Source organism: Maylandia zebra, linkage group LG1, assembly GCF_041146795.1.
Source record: "Maylandia zebra isolate NMK-2024a linkage group LG1, Mzebra_GT3a, whole genome shotgun sequence".
Taxonomy (NCBI): Eukaryota; Metazoa; Chordata; class Actinopteri; order Cichliformes; family Cichlidae; genus Maylandia; species Maylandia zebra.
Genome location: NC_135167.1, coordinates 14256111 through 14275800, shown reverse-complemented (window position 1 = coordinate 14275800; position 19690 = coordinate 14256111). Strand labels below are relative to the sequence as shown.

Sequence of the window (19690 nt, the reverse complement as noted above, 5' to 3'; positions counted from 1 at the left end):
GTGTGTGCGCATGATTTTTTGTTTTTATTTTCTGTGTTAAGCACATTGAATTTATTTTCCTATTAGAACAGAAATCCAGTAATCATGAATAGCTAGGTGCGATCTGTTACAACAAGAAAATACAGTAAAACATGTTTCATCACTGCTCTGATTCAGCATGAGATTAAGCTTTAGTTTTAGTCGCCATGTCTAAAATATAAATGCATAACAGAAATCACTGGGTTAAATTTCTAGCAGTAATGAAAAACACTGCATGAACAATAAACAATTTCTATCATTTTAACAACAAAGTGTTGAAATGATGTCCACATCACACACACACATCACTGTCCACATCACTTGGTGTCCACACACAGTTTAAAACTATGTGTGGACACCAAGTACCAAGCTGATTGTTCACCTCAAAAGCCAATCTCCAGAGATATACCTCAGCAGGCAAAATCTGTTTTGCTCTTGCCTTTTTAATGAAGTGCTAACGGGTCATACAGTTGCGGTCAAGATATTTCTCAACTTCAACAAGTTTCTTCTCATTCATTCCTCACACTAAGTGAGGAGAGGGACCAAAGACAGGTCGGGCTATACAAGCAAAAAGGAAGAAGAATAAAACAAATTATCTAGAGTCTGCAATTTTGGCCTAAACAGCAGCAAACTGTTACACGTCGGTCTTTTGTTCACCTTGAGCCTGTACAATGTCATTTAAATTATGTTCTTCTCCAAAACTTGAAAGGTTTTGGCAAAAACTATCCTTATCCTGAGCAGTCATAAGAAAAGCAATTATTAACCAACATTAATTGTTATCACAGTTAGTAGGCAGCAAGTGGCCTGCTTCATTATCAGTACTGCTTGATATCCAACTTTTTTATTTACTTATAAAGGTCAGCATTGTTGTGTTTATCTGCATGTTTGTGTTTTTCTGTATGTCTGTCGGTATAGGCTTGCACTTACCACTCTGCAGGTTTTATCTTTCTCCTAAGCGTTTTGCTTGAGGCGTCAGGACCTCAATTAAAAAGAACTGCTTGTAGCAGTCATGAGCTTGATGCGTGTGCATGCGTACACACACACACACACACACACACACACACACACACACACACACACACACACACACACACACACACACACACACACAGACACTATATCTAAAGTATGAATATTTCACTTTATCTAAGTCCCTTTACCTTGGAATGACCTGATTGTCCCACTATATGTGTGTATGACTTAATTTCCATAGAGGTATGTGGAAGTGCATTCAATCTAGTGCTTGAGCACAAATACATGGAAACTAATACAGGCACAGAGGACGTGGTCCAATGACATGGAAAATTTAGAGCATTAACACTCTCCTTTTTGTTAGGTTTTACATATTGGTCTGTTAATGATGCAGTGTTTGTCCTACATTCTCCACACTGCATGTTGTAATACATATATAAGACATAATCACACCACCATCTTCACCCACACTTTAAACATTCCCTAAATAATACTGAGCACTAAAATTTTATTTTTTTAGGCAATAAATCAGTTCATTTATAACGAATAATACATTAAATCAATTAAGGCAATAAATCACAATAGGTTCGTTCTGATATGCTTTAGAAACAGGAGACTTCAGCTGTGCACTGCACAGTTAAAAATCCCTCTAGAGCACTTTATCTTACAGCATTTACAGGCAACTGCATTGAATTTTACTGTGTACTGCTTGTTGTCTTTGTGTCCTTTCAAACAGATGATATTTGTACTTTTAGGTATATTTTTTCTATTTTAACAGCAACACTGAGTAAGTTTGTGCAGGCACACACACACACACACACACACACACACACACACACACACACACACACACACACACACACACACACACTAAAATAATGAAATTAACAGGGCGATCCCTTTTTTTCTAGTTCCTCTGTCTCTCTTTCTCCATGGTCCATGGCCCCAGTAAAAAGTGTCTCAAAAAAATGTTACACACATTCTGTGTGTGCATTAATCAACTGTGGCAGCCACTCTCTCTCTAATTACCAGACTTCTAAAACAAATTCCCTCACTCGCCCGAGTTCAGGCACATGTAAAATCAGGCAGCACGTGTAAAACAAGTAAGATTATGAAGGAACGTGGTTTGTAGAAGGCACACCATGTATTAGAATTCAAATGGTTTAGTTTAGGACCAGATAAAAAGCAAGAAGTACCTTTAAAGTGAGCAAATTACGGTCGTTCCCACTTCTTTCAAAGTAAAACAACAATATAAACAAATAAAAAAAGACCCCACAGCTTCCATTCTCTCAATATTGCTGCTACCAACCATATCTGTGTCCTCTCTGTCCCTTCACCCTGTGCTTGCCAAAACACTTCGCCTTCATGTTAACAAGAAAAACAAATAGACCCAGTAACATGAAACCTCTCAATGACAGTTACTCAGGGGTTCTGCTAGTGTATTATAAGACTGGCAGCATTTCTGTGCACTATTTAGAGTAAGCACAGTAGATCATTCACAGTTATGTGTGAACAAGGTTGACAAACAGCAGATTCTATGCTGTTCACTGCTATAGCCTATGTTAGTTGCTCTTGATATTGTCTGCACATACCCAGCCCAGCTATTCCGTTTGTGCCTGAGACACTGAACTGTAGTGGGCAGATCGATTTAAAAAAACAAAACTTAATTGCAACACACTAATTCAGTCTAATATTTGGATGTATTAATTTGGTACATTTTTATTATAAGTAGACAAACCATGTTTCAGTAGAGTTAGACATTGGTATCAATTTCAAAATCCTACATCACCTCATTCTCAAGTTATTGCACTCATAAGATTTTTGACTTGACTCCTGACCTTGACCTTGAGGTCAGAGACACTGAGATTCAAACTTGTCTGACATTTTTAGTAGATGCATGTATGATACTAATTTGATACTCCGACGTTGCCTCATTCTCAGATCGCATTCACAAACTTGGTTATCCAAACCAACTTGCCCACCCGTCCAGCACAGTGACAAACATACCTCATCAACCTTTTACGGTTGAGGGGAAATACTTGAACAGGTATATCCCTATCACAGTCTCAGTCTGAACATATACAACAACAACAAAAACAGCCCACCTTGACTCGCCATCCCCTTCATGGATTTAAAAGACTTTTCTTCTCATTTGCCCTAAACTTGTTCAGGTGATGGGTTGTAAAAGGCACCATACTTTTTGCGCATGCTTCTTCCTATCTCTATGAATATTGGATATTAGCATCTACAGTATACCCCATCCTTCATTAGTGACCACATGCTTATTTCCACCCTTAATACGTGTGGAAAGTAAGATTGTAAGTGGCTAATCACATTTTATGCAGATACAAAGAGCTATTGTCTGTGAGTCTGACTCTGCCTACCATCCTAAGTTGCTGCAAGTAGAATTTGAACTGGCCAAGGCATTCAAGCATCAGTCATGGATTCAGATGCCATTCAAGGTACGTGCAGTTCAGGAACTACACTGAACAAAAATATAAACGCAACACCTTTGTTACTGCTCCCATTCCCCATGGGATGGACGTAGAGACCTAAAATTCATTCCAGATACACAATATAACCATCCCTCCCAAACAGTGGTCACAAATCAGTCCAAATGTGTGGTAGTGGGCACATCTGCTATAATGAAATAATCCATCCCACCTCACAGGTGTGCCACATCAGGATGCTGATCTGACATCATGAGTAGTGCACAGGTGTACCTCAGACTGCCCACAATATGTTTTCTTTCCTTTGATAGTGGCTTCCCTGTGTATTTCAGTTTAATAAAAAACCAAACAACTTTAACAATTTTTGTCTCCATAACTTCTTTGTTTTTTCAACACTTTTTACTTACTTTCCCACATCCCATGGACTTTTTTAGAAGGAATGTAAGTATTATTCATCTGTCAAACAAGTTAAAAGGGTGTGAATAGCTTACAGTGCTACAATTATAGAATCCTGTTTCAATTATAATAATTCTTTCTGCCAAACAGTCGGCCTACATTCAGCATATACTGCTATGACCTATATTTCTTTGCTGTTAACAGGTTAAGCCAGTCCTGCTTGTCAATACATTTTCTTAGTTTGTAACACTTGTACGTTTGGAAGGTTTGGCATGTCATACTGAAATTAACTGACTGCGCCTGTATGTAGAAAAAAGCACAAAATTTGTAAGTCACCTGTAAAACTAACTTGGTGATTGTGTTGACATATTATGTTGCACCATTTAGTAAATCTGACCCATCGTGTTCACTTTTCAATAACTCAACCCCAGGTTTGTTTACTTCTGATGCAAAAAAAAGTATTTTGCTGTGCTAATCTATGGCCAGCAGAACCTACTCTAAGGAAGCGCTGCTATCCATCACGACTGTTATTATTCCTTGCCAGATCGAAGTGGCATCTGAGGATGCTATCCTTTCAAAAATCTGTCATCTGTTTATACCACCTGTTAACATCACCAAACACTTGTCTAACAGCAATCAGAAAAGCTACTGAGAACACTTTACCTTACATTGAACATAGAAGGATGAAAAAAAAAGGAGAAAAATTTAACTGGGCAAGAACAATCCAAAATCTGCACTACTCACCCATCCACCACTGTCAGTCACATTCAAACTGACAAAGGCTGGGATTGTGAAATAGACATTTGTAGTTTTCTGACTGATGAATATCTATTCAGGACTCACAATTCTATTCAGAAATAACATGATGCTCGAAAATTCCTCCACACATTAGGAAGTGCCAAATGAAGAGAACTGGAGAAAGTGAGAGAGGGAGATGAGTATGTGTGAATAAATGATACATATGCTTCCTTTTATATTTAAGTGTGTCTCTGTCTGACTGTGCCAAGCACAAAAATTATGGTTGGCACAGTGGGGGCCAAAGGGTTTAAGATGCTGGACTCTTGGAACTGACTTCCTTGAGTCTTGTTGGGGATCCTACTCATGTGTTGTGTTTCCCAACCATCTATCTCCTTATTCTGTCATCTTTCCAATCTGTGCCTCTAATAGCCTAAAAAGAGCAAATAAACATTTCAAAAAGAATCCATTACATAAAAATCTGTATTAATAAAATGAATGATTAATTTAATGACAGAATGACTGAATGAATGAGCTGAGAGCTCCGCTCTTACCAGGGTAATCAGCCTATTGATCAGCTCAGCTTTTCTCATAGAATTGACCATTTCTTATAGATGGTCAATACTTGGGCCACTTAGAGGTGACTAGGCAGTAAGAAGTCTGTTGCTCCTAATGAGCGTGGAATTGAGTCACATTTCAAAGAAAGAACAACATAGTGACTGTGTTCCAAGTCATCCAATCATGTCAAAAAAAAGATCACTCACTGATTTTAATAAATTACTGTCCTGCTCTATCATTAATGGAAAGTAAGTGTAAGTATTTTCTTTTACTACTATGCAAGTGCAGATTTTATACTTGATCAATTGTGACAGCCAAAAAAACAGGATGAAATGCAGAGGTTAGGACACACACACACAGCTGAGTGGTGGGAAGGGAAGGGAAACTTGAGTTGAACTAAGAGTGGGATGACAGGAGTCCAGGAATAGTGGCAATCAATGGATGGAAAGATGGATGGATAGAGGGAGGAAAAGAAGGTGGGGGGGAAGTGGGAGAGTTGAAGGGAGAGATGAGTGGTCTCCTGGGTGGAGTGGTGATAGTCTTGCTGTGTGTCTGTGAGACCAAATCCTTTCCAAACTGAAGGGAGAACAATAGGAGGAGAAAACCCACAGGTAGGGGAACTATGGGGGAGGAAACGAGAACAGAGGAGAGTATTGTGCATACTGATATATGTATCTTTATTCAAAACACTATGAAAAGCGTCTGGAGGCCACAACTTTTTTATATTGGTAACTCCTAAATATTTATTTATCAAAGTCAAGCACTACTTCCCAGCAGCTCTCATATGTCTACTTTATTATTAAGGATTTCAAGGAGTAATTAGAGCAGATGCACCTTGCCTTAAAAAGGGCAGAGTGGAGGTTTCTGGAACAACTTCACCTACTTCCAAGATGCATGGAGAAAAGTATAGAGTCTGATGAAGTTAAAGCTTCAGCAACGCTTTGTTTAATTGTGCATTTCAGCTTGTGGCCTTCATCGTCATGCTCATCATCAGAGTTTAAATATCATATATACAAATAAAAATAAACACAACCAATCATGTACATGAATAAATAAATAAAAACAGATAAAGATTTTTTAATAAAAAATAAAAGAAAAACGATGAAACACTAAAGTTGTGCTTTATCATACAAATAAAATATAGTGAAATAATAAAACTATAAAAGAAAATTAGATTAAAAGGACATTTATTAGGAGCCACTATCTAAACTTCTTAAATGATACTTCATTCATACATCCTGGAACAAACTTTAAGATAGAAAATCCATCCTGTTTTTCCTGAAAGAACTTCCATTACTTCCTCCCTGGTTGAAAGCCACAAGTTGTCCTTCATACCACATGTGTTGCTGGCGCATTAACCTTGTAAAACAAGGGCTAAAAAGCCAAGAGTGGGAAAAAAATGTACAGTTTTATCAAATCAAATTTTAGGCTGAAAACAAGCAGTGGTGTATGTTGGCAAATCGAGGAATGGTGCTAAATCTTACAACACAGAATTTCCTCTGAGAAACCTAATTCACACCAAGTATCTGCAATCAGTTCAAATTTATGTCTCAAAATTATGATTCTCAAAACAAACATTGCAATAAAATGGTATTAATCTCCACAAACACTGTCTGTACAAGGTCTTAAAAAATAGACACGATCTATCAAGGGTAAAGCAAACAAGAGACATGTGAAGAAGCGGCATAAGTGGTGCTTTTATGAAACTCATGAGTTCCCAAGTAAGGGTAATTTCTTTCATAAGTAGCATGCACAACCACACAACCACAATTACTACACACAGAGACACACACATCACTAGAATAGCTGTAAAAACAGGTATTGATGAGAAGGCCTAGTCAATGACCATCAGAGGAAAACAGAGACCGCCATTAGCCAGCCAGTCAATTGCTAAAGCATTCTGGGTAATTCTAGCGCACACATACACCCAGACATGGGGATACACACATTGACAGCAAGAGGACACCCCTCAGGGACATCTTAACCACGTACACACATATACACACACACACTGAGACAAAAATTAAGGCAGGATGGCTTTTATACTGTCATGCTTTGTCCTTTCATTTTTCTATCTTGTTCGTTTTCCTCCATGCTCTTTATATCTGCCTTACTCTTCCTCTGCTTTTTAGCTGTTTTTTAGTCACTCCTTCTTTCTCTCACACCCAATGTCTCTCTCAGGGGTAAAGTGGTTGTTGGTTGCTCCTAGGGGGTCTTAACCAAGTCTCATTAGTGCAATAAAGTAGTTTGTGTGTGTGTGTTACTGTGTATGTGCATGAGTGGTGGTGATGATTGTGCATTAGCCAGCCATCTAATCAATGGGAAAAACCACTGAGCCCGGGTCCCTGCTTATGTTACCATCAGAGCTATTTATACGGAAACACACGTGTCCAGACACGCAAAAATCACAGCATATGGTTATGTGACAGCCATACGCTGTCACACAAGGATACGGGGAGTTTGACTCATGCCTTTCAATTCATACTCAACTTCAGCTTCAACACGACAAAATTTCTTTCCACTGTCTCACCCTCCCTCTGCTCCTCTCCCCCACTCTTATCTGTCTTTTCTTGTGGGAGTGAGACAGATTAACGTCAATGCTGGTTTTACTTATCATACTGTAGCCAGCACAACCCTCCAAGCAACAGAATGGGAGCAAACTGCAATACAATCAACACTGGGTGCAAGCAAAGTTGTACTACAACTGCAGGACACGTGCAAACACTGCATGGCAACATATTGGTTGGCACCCTTTTACTAATGTGTGGCATGGTTATGGTGGTTGATTTTACTGATAGATTTAGAGCTGCTTCAAAATGCCAGCTTGATTATCTTGGGTATTTTGAGGTCCTTCTTTCAGACCTCAAAGTCTCCAATTACCTATGACAAATAAGCATATACGAGCAACATACAACTGATGATGATAAAACAAACAGCTCTTTTGTCCACCTACTGTAGGTTTGATACAATTTCTGATATAGATCAGTTTCTTCACTTTTTCATGCACACATTTACAAACACAAACATTAACACACAAACCGTTAAAGCTTAATGAAGCAGAACTCAGCCTGGTGCCCATTAGCTTCATAATTAATAATTTCTCCCTGCCTCCTAACACACTTATCAACTTGCAGAGGAGGTTGCATGCATGTGTATGTGTGTGTAATTAAGTGTGTGGGGTATGTGTGTTTGTTTGTGCCTGCCAGTGTCTGTGCACTTTGGCAGATAAGAGATGTAGTTGGTAAGGGAAATGGCATATGCGTGCAGACATGATCGTTTGCATGTCACTGTTATGTGAAAACCTTTAACTCGATTCAAACTACCGGCTTTTAAATGTTTAAAAGTTGACACTAAATTGATGGACAATTAATGTGAAAACAGTAGCAAAAAAGAAGCAAATTATAAGCAGAACAGTCTTAAAAATTACATACATGAAATTACATACCACCGTGGAGGGGGATCCATTGTGTATTCTCCATTTCCTCTTTCTCCCTTCTACTTGGAACTTGTTTTTACTGCTATGATCTATAGATTATCCTAAACGTAAAAAGAGACAGCGAGACAGAAGGAGAAAAGCAAAGGGAAAAGAAAGAAAACATGAAATTGTTAGAGAGCAATATCATAGGCCCTCTTATCTAATTCAACAAACTCTATTCCTTCCTTCCTTCTCTTTTTTTATTCCGTCATGTTTCCCCCATTCCTTTTCACTGCACTCACTCTACCTATATCCCCTTCTTCACCTCCCTTCTCTCTATCTCTGTGAATAGAACATCAAAAGCCTCTGAGTTAGATGGGGAATGACAGTATTTGCTATTGGTATGCAGGAAGACATGTCTGCTCCAAAGTGTTAGTCTAAAGGCCTCGGCTAAGTGTTTGTCAAGACATAAAGCCATTGTTCTCGTCTCCTCTCCTCTCAGATCTCAGACCTCTCCCTTTTTCTTTCTCCATCTCCTTTTCTCGCACCACTTTTGTACTTTGATGGAACATTTTACTTCAGTGTGTGTGTGTGTTAAGTGTATATATGAGTCTAGTATGAGAAGGGTTTGTGTGTGTGTGTATTGTGTGTGCCACTGTGCCTTAAGAAATTAAGCACTGCCGCACAAAACATTGCTGTTTATTTTTCATAAATTTAGATATTTCCATAACAAGCTGTATCCAGTAAATTAACTACAAAAAAGTGTAAACCTTGAACATACGCTTACTCAGGATAAAAAGATTTCCTGGTAAAACTTTTTCCTCACCTTTCTGGCAAACAAAGGAATTTAAATCAAAAATAGAAAATAATTAACCAAATTACCTGTTCATTGCCAATATAAACAAACAAATCATTCTAACATCATGGTATAACAACTTTCCAATGTTTATTGCTTGCCAGAATCGTTTACATTGGATACACACACACACACACACACACACACACACACACACACACACACACACACATATATATATATATATATACACATATACACATATATATACACATATACACATATATATATATATATATATATATACATATATACACATATATATATATATATATATATATATATATACATATATACACACATATACACACATATATATATATATATATATATATATATATATATATATATATATCCATCCATCCATCTTCATCCGCTTTATCCGAGGCCGGGTCGCGGGGTAGCAGCCTAAGCAAAAAGGCCCAGACCTCCCTCTCCGCAGCCACCTCCTCCAGCTTATCCGGGGGAATACCAAGGCGTTCCCAGGCCAGCCGAGAGATATAATCTCTCCAGCGTGTCCTGGGTCTGCCCCGGGGCCTCCTCCCGGTGGGACATGCCTGGAACACCTCACCCAGGAGGCGCCCAGGGGGCATCCTTGTCAGATGCCCGAACCACCTCAGCTGGCTCCTTTTGATGTGGAGCAGCAGCGGCTCTACTCTGAGCCCCTCCCGGATGGCCGAACTTCTCACCCTATCTCTAAGGGAGAGGCCAGCCACCCTTAGGAGGAAGCTCATTTCTGCCGCTTGTATCCGCGATCTCGTTCTTTCGGTCACTACCCACAGCTCGTGGCCATAGGTGAGGGTAGGGACATAGATCGACCGGTAAATTGAGAGCTTCGCTTTTACACTCAGCTCCCTCTTCACCACGACGGACCGGTGCAGCGTCCACATTACTGCAGCTGCAGCCCCAATCCGTCTGTCGATCTCCGGCTCCCTTCTCCCATCACTCGCGAACAAGACCCCGAGATACTTGAACTCCTCCACTTGGGGCAGGAACTCATCCCCGACCCGGAGTGGGCACTCCACCCTTTTCCAGCTGAGAACCATGGCCTCAGATTTGGAGGTGCTGATCCTCATTCCCGCTGCTTCACACTGCGAACCGTTCCAGTGCGACCTGGAGGCCCTCACCCGATGAAGCCAACAGAACCACATCATCCGCAAAAATCAGAGATGAGATTCTGAGGCCACCAAAGCGAAAGCCCTCCGCCACTTGGCTGCGCCTAGAAATCCTGTCCATAAAAATTATGAACAGAACCGGAGACAAAGGGCAGCCCTGGCGGAGACCATCACCCACCGGGAACGAGTCCGACTTATTGCCGGCAATGCGAACCAAGCTCTTGCAACGGTTGTATAGGGATCGAATGGCCCGTAGCAATGGGCCAGACACCCCATACTCCCGCAACACCTCCCACAGGACACCCCGAGGGACACGGTCGAATGCCTTCTCCAAATCCACAAAACACATGTAGACTGGTTGGGCAAACTCCCATGCACCCTCAAGTATCCTCGAGAGGATAAAGAGCTCCAGTGTTCCACGACCAGGACGAAAACCGCAATATTCCTCCTGTATCCGAGGTTCGACTAGCGGACGAACTCTCCTTTCCAGCACCCTGGCATAGACTTTCCCAGGGAGGCTGAGGATATATATATATATTATATATATATATATATATATATAATATATATATATATATATATGCCGTTAGCACATGATTCTCCTTATGAGGACCTGATATGTTTAATATGCTGCTGAGAATATAGCCCAGAAGAAGCATATAGTATAGCTTTTATTTTGGAAAGAGCCATTTCTCTGTAATAAACTCTCTTTTCCAAAGATGAGTGTTTTCTCAATCAGATAGAATTATTATTTTATTTTAAAAACTGTACGTTTGAGTTAAAATATATATTTATAATTTTAATAAATGACAAATTAAAAAAGCATGAAAGTTTTTTTGTATCGAAAAAATATCGAACCGTGACACCAAAGTATCGAACCAAACTGAACCGTGAATTTTGTGTATCGTTGCACCCCTAATATATATATAGCTCGAGAAATACCAAGGGCTCAGAGAAGAGCTCAAGAAGATGTGGAGGGTGAAGGTGACGGTGGTCCCAGTGGTAATCGGGAGGCTGGGGTCTATCACACCAGGCAAGACCCCAGGTGCAGGCTGTGTAAAGATGCTTCAGAGACAATCCAGCACATAACAGCAGGGTGCAAGATGCTAGCAGGCAAGGCATACATGGAACGCCATAACCAAGTGGCCGGCAGAGTGTACAGGAACATCTGTGCCGAGTATAACCTGGAAGTCCCGGGGTCAAAATGGGATGACCGAGCTAAGATCCTGTGGGACTTCCAGATACAGACGGACAAAATGGTGGTGGCTAACCAACCGGACATAGTGGTGGTAGACAAACAGAAGAAGACGGCCGTAGTGATCGATGTAGCGGTCCCGAATGACAGCAACATCCGGAAGAAGGAACACGAGAAGCTGGAGAAATACCAAGGGCTCAGAGAAGAGCTCGAGAGGATGTGGAAGGTGAAGGTAACGGTGGTCCCCGTGGTAATCGGAGCACTAGGTGCAGTGACTCCCAAGCTAGGCGAGTGGCTCCAGCAGATCCCGGGAACAACAGCGGAGATCTCTGTCCAGAAGAGCGCAGTCCTAGGAACAGCTAAGATACTGTGCAGGACCCTCAAGCTCCCAGGCCTCTGGTAGAGGACCCGAGCTTGAAGGATTGACCGCCCACAGGGGCGAGTGGGGAATTTATTTATTTTTATATATATCTTTATCATAATATTTTACGAACAATTAAGTATAGTCTTAATTTAGTATATGATTTGGATTTCAGAAGAATTAAGAGTTCACATACAGCACAGCACACCTTTCTGTATGAAACAAGTAAAAGCACAATTTGTCCACAAAAGCTCTAACTAATTTATAAGCAGAAGAAACATGGTTGAAAGCAGTGAACGCACCTAGTGGAACAGCACCATAGAAGCTAAGATAAAAAGTTTCACTTCTGGCCAGAACTTGTAGGAAAGAAAATTAAAAGTAAAAGCATGACACAAAGACTTGTAATTTGACCCTGAAAATTGTGGATTATGAGTCCACCTGAGAAGATTGCATTAGCATCTTTTAGATCATCCGTCACTGGCAATATGTGAAGTCACAACATATATGCAGTGTATATGGCTCAATAAATGTTGTAAAAAATCATATTGATGTAGAACGTACATATGTAGAACTGCTCAGCTAACTGCACAAGCAGCATTTTTTTTTAAATTAAACTATTAATACAGTTCTATGGTACAATTAAAACAGTAGTCTTTTTTTTTGCTCTCTTTTACTCCCACTCTTCTGTTTTCCATTATTCACTTGTCATCCGTCCAGCTTTCGATGACAGTTTTTCTTGACAGCCATTGCCACCATCACTTTTAAACTTGGAGTGTGTGTACACACCACATTCCGACAAGGGATATATCCAAAGCCTGGAAACAAAAAGGAGCTATTTCTTTGATGTCCAATGCAACATTATATAGGGTGGAACTGTTAAGCACTGATAACCCTGCAGCTCTCATCTCTTGCGCTTTCTCCCTGTCTCACCCCCACTCTTCCACTGTTGTCCTCCTTTCTCTCTGTCACTTCACCTCATACCTCTGTCCCTTTCTTTATTGTCTTACGGGTATTTTGTTGTTGTTATACGGTTCTTTTTTCCCACCTCTCTCTTTTCATCAAGTCAGTTCTCACAAGAGAGTTAGCATCTTGTAGTGGTGTTTGGCTGATCACCATTTGTGTGCATATGTGTGTTGCGTTACTAGGTGCTGTCAATGGTATGGCAGTGAGCCTAGTGGTGCCAGTAAAGGAGATTATGAGTTGATTCTGGCGGAGGAAGCTGGTAATTCTTTTAAACCAACAAAGCTGTTCCATTAGCCCCCCGCTGGTGTGCTGAAAAACAGACACTATAATATTCCCAAAACACAACAGCGTACACAGCTAAGCATGCACACACATACCCTGCACTGATCTGAAAACACATTTGGCCAGGAACCACACATACTCATGAACCTCGCCATAATTTCAAAACAAATTCAGTCAGCTACATGCTAATTTTGGACATGCACATGACAAATTTACAGTTTGAATCCAACCACACTCACACATGCAGACTGCATAAACATACAGCTGTTATAGACAGCAACGCCTTAATTCAAATCAATACTGGGCTAAAAACTCAACCTAAAAGCTTCTTGTTCTAACATCACTGAAATTATTTTTAGCTGAAGCAGGAGCTTTATGCTTTATGGATGTTTTGTCCTTTGACAACTGTGTAGATGACACACAACTGTAGATCTCTTTTCACCCCAATGACATTTTAACCTCAATGTATTGAATGACTGTATCCAAGATAATAACTACTGAACGGCACAGAACTGGGGTAGCTATTGGCCCCAATGCGTCTAATCCATGTACAACACACCTGATTTCCTCGTCTATAAACTGGAGCCAATGTTATAAAAATGTCAGTGTCACCTTAGCTTGAAAAATATGTTAGCATAGTTGTCCAGTTTTATTTTATGCAGCTTAAGACATTTAGTAAGATGAGATCAATTTTATCCAAAAGTAAGATTACTGAATTTCATTACACTCTTATTTGAGACAGAAAAGTTCACACAGCTTGTCCAAAATTGAGCACCCAGACCTCTTATTAAAACCAATAACAGAAAAGATATCTTCATTGGTTACCTATTAATTTCAGAATTGATTTTCAGATTTTATTGCTGTTTTTAAAGGCCTGATCCACCTTTCAGATCTCCTGAGCCAAGGCTTTGCTGGCCAACCCAAAATCCTGAGCGTTTTTCAGTCAAGGCACTCTTTCTTTGCAACTTTCTTCCTAAGGAGATCAGACTGGCAAGCTTGTTCAGGTCTTTAAAATATCGTTTAAAGACACATTTTTATAAGCAGGACTTTTCTGTCCCTCCACTGTGTTTCTTCTGTGTTGTTCTAAATTTAACAACCTAGCAATCATTTTTAATTATTTTATATATGCTTTTTATTTTCTGTTTTCCATTGTTTTGGCTTTTTTTAATGTCCTTGTGATGTATTTCCCTGCCTAATGATGATTTAACTTTATCTTTTTAATCATTCTATTTCTATTTCTATTGTATTCTGAAGAATTTTGTAGCTTTGTTTTGAAAAGTGATATATAAAAAACTTTTTTATTATCATTATTATTATTATTATTGCTCAGATGCACATAAGGCTGTCACCTGAAAGTAGAAAAACAATAACAAAAGCTTCATAAATGCACATAGTAAATAATCCATAATCTTTCATAAATAATCCATAAAACTACCCCAAATCACTTTGGGTTTTCCATTCTGCAACCTATGTCTTTAGGGAACTAATGTAACAAGAACTGCAATGGGGTACTCATGAACCATGTTGAGTTTTTTTTTTCTTTTTAAAAACAGAATCCAAACAGCCCTCTCAAAGAAAAAGGCACCATTGCCTAACTACAAATGGACAGTAGACTGAGCACAAGACAGTACAGAAAACAAACTGGCAGACACGCAGACTAAGAGAGAGTGGCAGGCGGACAGTAGACTGGGGCTCTATGACCTGCTGCTATGGGATACACACAGAGTAACACACAAACACACACATACCAGTTGGGATATCCAGACCTGCCATTGAACAGGATTACCTCTGTCATGGGAGGACTGGTATCCCCTCATCAGTGAGCACACAGACACACACACACACACACACCATAATGGTTCACTGGGCAAGCTGATAAGAACGTGTATGAATTTGTGTGTATGTGTGTATGTGTGTATGTGTGCATGTATGCGTGTGCTAAGAAGTCTCTGATGGCAAGGATTAGGGACTCTTGACTCAGTCTCTCAGTAAAGAACCAACCAGCAAAAAACATGCTCTCTCTGTATGTCTGTCTCTCTCTCTCTCTCTCTTTCTTGCTCTCGCTCACACACACACACACGCGTGCGCACGCACACACACACACAGTATCAAGTGCTGCGTTGGATTTCACTTTACTGCTTGCTACAGCATATATTTGACTCCACAAAATGTTATATACAGTAAAATTCAGTTGTTTGTTGAGAGCAACACACAGGTAAGGCTGATTGTTTCTTCTGATGCTACAATAAAAATAAAAATATGGTGTGGTACCTGGATAATATTCTTTATTAGTATTCTATGGCATTTTTTACTGCCTTTGTAACTATACCAGTCAATTGTATGAATGTGCACATGCGGGGCTTTAAATACAAAAAATTAAATAACTGGAAGATAAAACTGGTCTCGTGCATTCTATATTTTCCAATACCAATGAACTTCCATCCATCCATCCATTCGCTTCCGCTTATCCTTTTCAGGGTCGCGGGGGGCACTGGAGCCTATCCCAGCTGTCATAGGGCGAAAGGCGGGGTACACCCTGGACAGGTCGCCAGTCTGTCGCAGGACTAACACACAGGGACAGACAACCATTCACACTCACATTCACTCGCACATTCACACCTAGTGACAATTTGGATTAATCAATTAACCTATCCCCACAAGCTGAACTTACTTGACTAAATTGTAAATGCAAAAATTGTACTTTAAATAAATGGGTTAAAGTTGACTGGAGTAAAGGACCTGTTGGGCACACGAAAAATACAGTAACTTCTACCTTCTTTTAGCATGTCCAGAAGTCCAAATTTTGGTGCGATGGTTAGCATCTTCCTCTGCCTTTTGGGTGCTACCGCAGGTGCCTTTGACGGTGCAAAACGTTTCTTCGACATTGTTGTGTTTGTTGGGGAGAAAACTTACAAACACCAAGTACAGCACTTCAGAGTCACACTGCTAGCGATAGAAGATTTAGGTAAATTTGACAAGTGGAACATATTTGTACTGTACAGGAGACACCGCACAGAGGACGATGGAACACAATGCACTGTTAAAAAAAAAAAAAAAAAAAGGCATGCGAAATTGCACATAAAAATACGTGAAACCCAGTGCCCAGTGTTTTGATTTTATATTATTGCTTATTGGTCTGTTTTCCTTTTGGTTCTTGGGTTATGACTACTGGTGTTTTGGTTTCTGTTCTGTATTTCTTAGCTTGTGTATTCCTTTGCCCCTGATGTCACTCTGGCCCCTGTACTTTGTTTCTTCTGTTCTCTGTAAGAGTTATCTGTGTTCAGTCTGTGGATTTCCTGTTTTATTTTGAAGGTTCATATCTTATGTCCATGTTTCTAGTTTCGCTTCCTCTGTCTCGTTAAGTCTAATTTCTTCCGGCTGTGTTCCCACCTGTTCCTCGTTCCCTCATGTTCCTGCCTGTCTATTTATAGTGTGTGTCCTCCAGTGTTCAGTGTTGCGTTGTACTCTCAACAAGCTGTGTGTTTTGCTTCCGTGTTCTCAGTCTCTCATCTTCAGGTTCCAAGTGTTTGTTATTAGCTTTGTGTTTTCAGTTTAGGGTTGTTATTGTGAGTTATGGTAAATGGTAAAAATGGCCTGTATTTGTATAGCACTTTACTTAGTCCCTAAGGACCCCAAAGCGCTTTACACTACATTCAGTCACCCATTCACACACACTTTCACACACTGTTATGTTTGGAGTTTCTGCCACAGCACAATAAAGCTGCCTCTTCCTGTTCACCGAGTCCAGCGTTTGGGTCCTCTTTTCCTGCCTGCACACGGCACACCATGACAGAGGCTGCGAAAGGTAAACTGCGTTATACACAGTCAGAAATAGGGGTACGGAAGGAGTACATTACTGTGCCCCAAGGTACAAAAATGACATTAATACAGTCTAAGGACAAATATTGGACCTCGGGGGAACTATCTGTACCTTTTTTAGCGTCTGAAAGGTACATACATGTTCCTTAATTGTGAAAAGTACTTATTTGTACCCATTCTTTCAAAAGATAAAGTACAGGTTGATTAAGCTCTTTTTGATTAGAGGTTTTTTTTTAAATTCTTTTTGACAGTAATTTATTTGCAACTGTATTGATTTAAGCATATATTTTAGTGTTTTTATTTTATTTTTTATTATTTTCATTGCTGTTGTTGTTTTTGTATTCCCTGAACCCCCCTTATTTTTAAGCTGCTTTAAGAACAACGAATTTATTTGAAAGAAAAAAAAGTAAAAATGCATTTAAACATTTTTTTAAGAGAGCGTTTTTTTTTTTTTAAGTATAAGTATTTGGATGAATTGCAAAAAAGCACCTTCGGAGTGCGAGTTGAGCCCATCCTCACAACATCAAACAAAAAGTAGAAGAAGAAACTCAACGAATAGCTGGTCATTACCACTGGAACTGCAACAAGCACTGACAGTCTATTGTGGCTTTTCTGAAGTTGATAGTGCTAAGAAAGCTTTCCAGCGTGTGTCAGAAGTAATTGTGAACAGTGTCAAATACTGTGTAAGAGATGTGTTTGTCATTGATGTACTGCATTCAGAGAAGATTCCTCTGTTCTGGCAAATTAAGTACATATTTAATATTGACACAATGTGGGTCTTTTGTGGAAAAATTCTCATTCCTCTGTTATATGACAACCATTTTCATTCATACAGTGTTAGAGTTGATAGTGAATGGACGTTGCTAAAACCTGGACAGGAAATTGATGTTGCAGCTTATGACACATACTCTGTTGATAACAGTTTGTATGTAACAGTTAAGCAATGTATTTAAGAAGGTAATAAATGTGACAAGTATTTTTGACTTTGTATCTTCAATTTTTCAAATCCTGAGAGGAAAAATATAGGAAATCTGTGTGTAGATACTGAACCTTTAGAAAGACATTTTTGTACTCCTTTTAAGGGTTCTTTTTTGTACTTTATACTAAGGGTACAACTTTGCCCTTTAAAGTACAGGTTTGACGTGTAAAAGGTACAAATTACAAGGGTACAAATCAGTACCCACAGTTTAGGGTACAGAACAGTACCTTAGAGGGTACCACCCCAGTGACAAGCCATTGTACCCCTATAGGTACATTTCTGTACTTTAATTTCTGAGTGTGTAGCGAGGGACCACTGTATAGTCATGACTATAAGTATGAGTAGTTTTTCTACTCATTTCTTACTACATTTTAAATTACTAATAATGGACTACCCAGAACTAGTAAAAGAATTTTATTGCACTAGATGGAATTGTACTCATTTAGAAGATCTTTGTTTGGCATGGTAAAACAGCTTGTTACTCTATAAAACAAAACTATCTGTAAAGATAGGACATCTTATTATTCATCACTGACAGATGAAAACAGAAACAATCCTAGGTTTCTTTTCAGCTCTGCAGCCAGACTGACAAGAAGTAAAAATCCTGTTGAGCCAAGTATTCCTTCAACTAGTAGTAACTTCATGAATTTCTTCACATAAATGTATTAAACATTGAAGAAAAAAATATTCACACCTTTCTAACAGATGTTTCATTGGGTACAATAACTTTTAATACTGCTGATATTTATTTAGACAGTTTCTCTCCAATTGATCTTTCAGAATTAACTTCTGTCACGGTCCTGGTTTGGTGACCCAGTGTTTTGTTTTGTTGTGTTGTGTTTTTGATATTTGATTTCATCATTGTTATCACTATTAGTGTTTAGGTTTCTTTATCAGTATTTCTAGCTCTCTAGTTCTTTGCTCTGTGATTTCTAGTTCTTGGGTTTTGTTCCTGTGTCCCTTTTGTTCAGTGTCAAGTCGGTAGCTGTGTCCCAAAACGTAGACTGCATCCTTTGGAGACCGCATTTGAAGGCCGATTACGTCACAGCCAGGCGACGAAGGCTGTCCCAATTCGTCGACTCCTTCAAATGTGGCAGACAAATGTGTCCTTCATTTCCTCGAATTTGAAGGACGGGTCGGGTGTGTCCTTCGTGGCCCACCATATCCCAGAAGTCATAGCACGGCCCAGCCAATTCCAGTTTCAAACAATGGCGGCCGCTACTAAGTTTTACTATTACTCTTATTAATCTTTCTGGGTCACCAAATAAACTTTTAACATATTTTCAGGTGAGGAAGTAGCCGTGTAAACTTCAAATGTCTGCTTGGTTTATCAAGACATTGCATATTTGCAAAAGTGCTCCGACGTTTTCTGAGACGTCTGCTACCCACCAGCTCGATAGGTAGCCGGGGGATTCAATGGTCACTCGAGCTGGCAAGAGCAGCAGACTCCCAGCTTCATCGTTTTCAGACCCTGCTGTCTTTCGCTACTCAGGTTAAACATGATACAGTGGGGCAAAAAAGTATTTAGTCAGCCACCGATTGTGCAAGTTCCCCCACTTAAAATGATGACAGAGGT

The 19690-nt window shown here is 39.6% G+C and overlaps 1 protein-coding gene across 3 annotated transcripts in view; it reads right to left on the bottom strand.

The window, feature by feature from the left end:
- The window catches only part of esrrga (estrogen-related receptor gamma a), a 166013-nt gene that overhangs the window by 106859 nt on the left and 39464 nt on the right, over window positions 1-19690 (bottom strand). For 2 of the 3 annotated variants that reach the window (XM_024800997.2, XM_023152954.3), the window contains exon 3: window positions 8575-8654. The gene's annotated coding sequence lies outside the window, so the exon portion shown is untranslated. Of the gene's footprint in view, window positions 1-8560; window positions 8655-19690 lie in introns of all 3 variants that reach the window. The other variant, XM_023152964.3, reaches the window with a different exon arrangement.